The sequence below is a fragment of the Camarhynchus parvulus genome, chromosome 2 (assembly GCF_901933205.1).
Source record: "Camarhynchus parvulus chromosome 2, STF_HiC, whole genome shotgun sequence".
In the NCBI taxonomy this organism is placed as follows: Eukaryota; Metazoa; Chordata; class Aves; order Passeriformes; family Thraupidae; genus Camarhynchus; species Camarhynchus parvulus.
This window is the reverse complement of record NC_044572.1, coordinates 97,926,809-97,933,618: the sequence shown is the minus strand read 5'-3', so window position 1 is coordinate 97,933,618 and position 6,810 is coordinate 97,926,809.

The window sequence follows — 6,810 nt, the reverse complement described above, 5'->3', positions numbered from 1 at the left end:
CAAATTAGTGAATATGAATGACTGCATCTGCTGCACACTCCAATATTCTTAAGTGAGCATTTATTTTGTTCCAATTTTCACTGTCTTCTTTGTTCAATCCTCTTTCTCTAAGATGTCTTTAGTGAAAGAAACATATCCAAGTTCCTAGGGGTTTTTCAAAAGACCAGATGCAGTTTATTTTCAGAGACTTCAGCATTCCCTGTACAGAACTTAAAGTATGGGCCAGTGTCAACAACAATTTCCTAACTGCTGGGTACTAGCAATGCATGTGAAGCAGAACAGCTGAATTGTGAATTGAAGCAATTTCATCATCTCTCCATGTGGAGTACTATTCCATTTTTATTAAAAAACACCCTAGAACCAGAAAAATAAATTATGCCAGCTCTGAATACAAATTCTTAAGTCAGTTAATTTTAAAAAGAAACCTCAAGAAAAATGTCATTTTAGAAGAAGGAAAATGTGTAGAAATATAAGGAATTTTTTTAAATCACATATATAGTTTAACATTAATAGTGTACATTTTTTTCACCCCATTCTTAGTCAAACGTATTTTTCTTGTAATAAATGAAAGTAATGAGTTTTTGAACTTAGCTTTGTTTCAGATGTGTTTTCAAGGAAAAGCCGCTTTCTGATTCAATTATTCTGATTATTATCATTGGTAGGTCAGTGCAGGCCCTTTTGGCTGGGTCCATTGCTATAACCCCAGGGTGCCTCATCAACCTCTAGCACTGCAACTCCTCGCTGTTCTGTAGGAGCCTCTGTTCAGGTCCATATAGGAAAGCCACACTTAACAGTAGTAACATGGATGTTAAGAACACATGGTGTTCTCAGGTAGCTTTAAAAAATATGTTCATTTTAAATTTAATTTTAACTACTGCCAGTATCTTGCCTATTCAATTGTGATTGACAGTTGCATGAAAACTTGAAAGAGTTGCCAAGATATTGACCCCTTTAACTGCAAAAAAGGGCCAAATTTTAATTTAGCTAATTAATTTTTTCTTTAATTGTCCTTGAAATTTCAGCTAATGAAATAATAAAGAGGTTTAGTCTCTCTGTCTTCTACTCTTCTTCTTCTTATTTTCTTTTTTTTCTTCTTCTTTTTTTGGGGGGGGGGGGTGGAGTGGGGATTGGTTGTTTTCTTTTAATTTCATCTAATTTTTTATGTCATATGCAAAGGCCATTTCTCTGAGTTCATATGACATGAGGTTAAAGGCATATTTACTTCAAGAACTGATATTGTTGTTCCATGTGTGTGTTGATACCCAGGAGAAAAGCCACAAACAATAATGTTCTCATGTATATTACTTAGGTCTCTGAAAAGTCTCACAGGTTTTAAACTGTTTTTTAGACATAGCTGTTACTATGCCTTTCATCTTCTGACAAGGACAAAGGACTCCATTTTCTGTTGTGGCTGCCCCATCCCTGGAAATGTTCAAGGCCAGGTTCGACGGGGCTATGAAAAACCTGCTTTAGTGGAAAATATCCTTGCCCACTGCAGTATGGTTGGAAGTAGATGATTTTTAAGCTCTCTTCCAACCCAAACTATTTTATGATCCTATGAACTCCAGCGCCCTCAGGAAGGAGGGCAGCCTCTGCAGAACTCTGCCAGGGCAGAATTACACAATGTAAAACCTGCACAGTAAAATAGAGAAATGCTAAACCACAGACAGTAAATTAAGAACACACGCTGCAGTAGCAAACAGATCCCTACTTCTGCTCCTTTTACAGAAAGGTGACCAAGAAAACCAAGATCTCAGTTGTGTGTCTTTCCACAGGGAAGAGCATATTCAGGAAGTGAAAGTGCATCCACAAAGCTGGTGTGAGGAACATGTATCAGCTCTCACCGAAAGGGAAACAGCTGTTGCAAATTCCATTGGACGCATTTAGTCCACGTTTTCCTCTTAATCATATCAGGTTTGGCATTGTAGGACCATTCGTTGTTGCTCTTGATTTACATATGCAGAAAATGAGACATGTGCTTGAACTACTTTGCACATTATTAATTTATTCCACTGGTGTATAGTGCTACACATGTCATAAAGGTACAAAAATGCCTAATTCTAAATTTCCCAAGGTTTGGTGACAATCCACACAAAGTAATACTTATAACGATTGAGCTATGCCATGTAACCCAAGTACTTTTCCAAGGTTAATGCTAAAATCTGTAAAATTTCTTTCCAAGATTGACAGGACTAATTTTCAGTTTACCTAAATTAGGCGAAGTAGTTGGCATATTTTAGCAATTACATTTCAGCTGTGACTATTTTGCAGCAAAACCCCACTGAACTTTGTGATTACTGCAATTCACTTCCCTCTTGTGCTGTTATCAGGATGAAATTTCTAATCCCTACTTCGTTTATTTAGTCTTCTTTGATGACACTATTGCTGCTCCAACCAGCTAGTCAGGTATAGGCTATTTCTGTCCTTTCAATTATGTTTTCAGACATTCTATTCAATATGTCTATGTAAACCAGCTGCTCTTGTCAAGCTGTTTTGACAGGAGGAGCTGGCTACTTCAGGAACAGTGTGTACAAATTAGATCTACTAATTGCATTCACATTAGAAAAAGGTATTGGCACACTCTTTGTCAAACAGCATTTTTCAGGAAATACAAAACATTTCTAGGTACTAATGCCAGCAGATAAGACAACAGATAAACAAAGACACTTCAGTGGATCCAGGAAGTAAGTATCTGAATGCGCTTCAGAAAAAAGCACAATTTTCCATTGCATGAAACTAGTCACAAAAATTTTAAAATCGTTACGTTACGTACAGAATACTTGAAATTGTCAAAATGGGTTCAAATAATCTTATTTAGTATTGTTGATGGATGCTTTATAGAAACAAAACTAAACAAAACAATTTTTAGTAAAACAATTTAAAGTTAAAAAACCTGAAAAATTATACAACATTAGTGAAATATATAGTGTTGTCTTGTTAAAGCCTTCAGGATCTCATAAGACATAAAGCTAGTTCAATTACTTCCAGAGCTGGCCGTTTTGCTTGAAGATCAATAACCAGGCTAGATAGCGTTTTTCAGGCCACACTTATCATAATGGATTTACAACTAGAGAAAAGTCAAAGAAAAAAGCATGATGCTTACATACAAAGGTGCCCTGTTGAAATGATTGTCTAGAGAAATACCTGATAACTGCAGTCCTTGTTTAAGACACTGTATTCAGTGAAATTTTCCTGTCATGTTTACATTCCCTACTCTTTTTTATGAAATCTTGGAAGATTTGATAAAACTTTCAAAAACTTTCATATCACTTACTATAGTAAATTTTTCTCCAGAATGTATCCAATCTGTTTTTGAATTAATAATTTATAAATTATCCTATCTTTCAGTAATTAAGTAGAGTACACTTTGAAACAGCTTTCAGAGACAAGCATTATTATGTTTCTTGCATTTGATTCTATCTTCCAATTTTTCAAATTTCTTTCGAAGAATCCTTCACACACTGTGGAAACGTGTTTAGCCTTGCTCTTTGATATCCATCATAATATTTCTCTGTGATTTCCTCTTTTCTGTTGCATTTTTATTTCGTAGAGTTCTTCATCATCCCTTACTATTTCCCAGAGAGTGTCATTTACTTCACCTATTTGGTTTTTTTCATTGAGCACTGTCTTTCCTAAGGAAACAACACATACTTTATTATGGGTATGTACTACAATACGTAAACTCAGAAACATACTCCACACCCACCTACTTTCCATGATATTTTAGTTACTTTATGAGTATATTTCTCGTGAAAACTGGCCATATTTCACAGTGAATATTTCTGACACAAGCAACATATTTGTTTTCATTGAGCCACATGGCTCTTAATTCTGAAATTGGGGGTGTTTGGAGCACAGGGTCATGTACCCCGGTTTTCACACCTGTCTGAATCTGGTTGTATTCAATGTCAGATGAATTCAACAGAGGCCAAGTCAGCAGCATCAGCTGAAAGCTCAAAGCCACAAATCATCATCCAATTGACATCATCCCTTTCTTTTTTATCTCTTCCTAGCTATTCTTAGCAAATACATAAGGATATTCTTGACAGCCTTTTCCCTTTCCTCTGGAGAGGAAGCGGAGAGGTGTTTTTAGGGGTACTGTTGTGCTGCCTATCAGACAAATGGGATTGAGAACTAATATTGTAGACAAAGGATCATCAAGGAAAATTTCACTTACACAAATTGAAAAGAGGCTAAAAGTACTAGGATTAGATTGATAGTTTAGCTCACACTGACCAGAATAAAACATTTCTTGATTATTTATTTTTCTGTAAATTGCATCCGCAGCAACAGTAAAAGAACGTAAGAATCACATTCTGGAGTATCATTTTCATCAAGAATAATTAGAACGAAACATGTTTTTAGCACGTTTTGGTTCATTCTAATTATAGGAAGGTTTATAACACTTGTGATAGATTTAATTCATTGTAAGTGACAAATATTAATCATTATCATAACAAGAAATTATAAATCAGGCAGCAGATTTTCTCGGTACTTTATTTTATGATTTTTAGTCTATTTTCTAATTTTCTTAGGGAAAAATATAAATATCTTTTGTAAGGTACAATCACAAGTAATTATGTAATTATTACTAGAATAAAGGAGCTGATCTAAAATATTATTACAATCATAGCCTTATTTTATTTAGAAGATATTCCTAATTTTAACTAACATTAAGCATCCTCATATTCTCCTGAATATGTGAAAACTATTTTTTATGGGTATATGAAATTCCTGGGATTTTATTCACTTATAAGCATATATGCTTGCTTTTAATTTAATTTTAAATCCATCTTAAGTCGTCATTTCAATGTCTAGTTAATTAGGACACACATCTAAGCTTTTCCTTCACTGTAACCTAATTCCACAGTCTCAGTACAGGTGCATTTTGGCCTATAGTCAACTGACTAAAAGCATCTGCTTAACAACATTAATAATTAACATTATTTATTTCAAATTTGGACTATTATAGGCAGTACTGGGCTATACCTGCTCTCTGTAAGACTATAAACTTGGAAAAATATCTGAGATATGATTCTGAACTTTAATTTTTATCCCTACAATGGTTGAACTCAGAAATTTGACTCCTGAGCCTGAACAACTTGACCTGATTCCTCAGAAATACAGAATACAATAATTTTACTCTTGAAAGTATACAAATATCTTGTTGTGGGGAGAAATATTGCTAGAGGAAAACTGCAGATGATCAGAGTGCTACGATGGAAAGTACAAGCGAAATCATTGAGCTATTTGTTCAGTGTATGGTTAGTAATAGTGCCTAACAACCTTGTTTTGGAAATTTGAAAACATATGAAAATTTGTTCCTAATTATATTCATAGATATGTGGACTATTATGCACCTGAAAAACTGCAGGCAAAGAAAGTGTTCTCAAACATAAACAAATAAAAATACATTCAAATATATTTATTTTAAATTGCTTCAGGAATTATGTTCTGAAGTGTTATAAAATTTTGCTAGACACAAATTTTCTGGAACTAAATGTAAATTTCACACTACATAGTTGATCCACCATGAATGATAAATGCTCTATTTTTTTTAAAAGAAGAATTATTATTTGAATGATTATATATGTAAATTGAATCTTGTTGCAGTGTGATGTATTAGCTTGTCTCAGTATCCCAGTTCTTTACCCAGGTGTACCAATAACCCATCCCTTCCCCTCCCTTGCCCCTGCTAAGTGCTGTCTGTCAATCTTAACATTCCAGCAAGGGCATCATCTGATTGGCAGAGTTCAAAAATGCCTCTCAGCCCTGGTGACATTGGGTTGTTCAGGTGTCATTTGTCCCTTGAGACTTCCCCTCCCTTACCTGGTTGGTGGGACCCCTACCCCTTCCCTCCTCCTCTCCCCGGGGTTAAAAGACATTGCAACCACATGGTTCTATGTTCTGTTGGAGCTGTTGCTGGATTCAAAGCCTGTGTACCAGGAATAAAGCTCTGGATTGAAACCCTCCAGCAGGACCCATCTCCTTTTACCTTCACTTCACCTAAAGCCTTTCCACCAGAGGTAAACCTGAGTTCCTGCTTACCTGGACTTGTCCCAAGCACCCAGCTGCAGCATCCAGCCAGCCAAAGGTGTCTCTGAGGTGAAACACCACAGCTGCTGCCCTTGGTCAAGCAGCAAGGGTCAGACGAGCCCAGGCACGTTCCATCCGGCAATATTGGGATCTAATTCTAATAGAATCTCAAATCCTTTCGTGCAGTATTGAAGCAACCTGGTCTTCACAAAGCACTGCATAGTACAGGCTGGAATCTCTTAATCACAACTGTTCCCTGACAAAGGTGCAGATTTGCAGGGTGGGCCTGTTCAACTTCAGGCAGCTTTTAGTGATACCTGATTTTAGCATGGTTCAACTCAGCTTCTCTAAGTAACTGTGTCCCTCTAATGCTCTGATGCTGCCATACAAACACCTCTAAATGTGCAATAGTACCAGCACAGGTTTGCAGATAGTAGCCAAAATTACAGCTGCGCCAACATATGGATGAGAAGTAATTTGATCCACAAAGGTTTGATTGTTCTTACATTAAAACAACAGGTTTGTCCTTTCCATTCCTGGAGGATTAGGCTGCAAATGCCTCAGTGCTGCATGCAGAGCCTTTTGCATGCAAATAGTCTTAGCAGTAACACCTGTCCCTGTCAAGCTTTGCCGGGAAGTGTGCATTGGGGTGTTTAAAAATGACACCATGACAGTTGAGATCATCTAACATGCTCAAGGTAACAGGCTCCTGCCTTAATCACAAGGGGCTGGAGCCAGGGCATAATCAGCGATGGGTCCTTAACTGCAGGATTT